We start from the raw sequence: 719 nt of genomic DNA, 5'->3' as shown, positions 1-719 counted from the left end.
GGGAAAGAGGTGCACACAATATATAGCAAGGCCTAGGGGAATAAGTATTAGAAATGGTTGCAAGCAGATTATGGAATCATGGAACACATGCACACATAAATTGTCATTAAAAACATAGAGAACAACCTTGAAAGAAGTTGCAGTAACCATAGCATAGCAGGGGTTTGGGCATTCTCAACTGCCATACTTCTGTGAAAAAAGGGATTGAGAACAGATTCCCTGTCAATGTCTTTTCGACTGTGATGGCTCTAGGGTCTAAGAATCTGCTTTCTGTTAAGGAAAAACTATAAAACCTTCAACAAAAGATGAAAAACATGTCTTCTATTGGCATAAAAACAGGAGATTTCCTTGCAGGAAGGAGTGGCATATTGAAAATTCCCTAGAAAGAAGAATACAGAAAGAAAATCTGCCACTGGCAGCAAACTCTGACTCTCAGCAAATACGTGTGTTAAAAAGCTAACAAAACAAACAAACAAAAATCACTCAAAATATTGCATGCATGCACAAGCCAGATTTAATACTCTTTTTAAATTTAGGATTGGGCCTCAAATTACATATAACCAGAGAAGTCCTGTCCTACTTTTGTTTCCCATTTTAGTTCTTGAATTTTGGCATCTGTTGAATTCTGTGTTAGGGCTTTCTCCAAATCCAGGACTTGGGGAATTTTGTTAACAGTGCAATAAAAATAACTTCATAGTGTTACAGGGAAACATTAAAGC

Source organism: Phaethon lepturus, unplaced genomic scaffold, assembly GCF_000687285.1.
Source record: "Phaethon lepturus isolate BGI_N335 unplaced genomic scaffold, ASM68728v1 scaffold6527, whole genome shotgun sequence".
NCBI classification, from domain to species: Eukaryota; Metazoa; Chordata; class Aves; order Phaethontiformes; family Phaethontidae; genus Phaethon; species Phaethon lepturus.
This window is presented reverse-complemented; position numbering follows the sequence as displayed.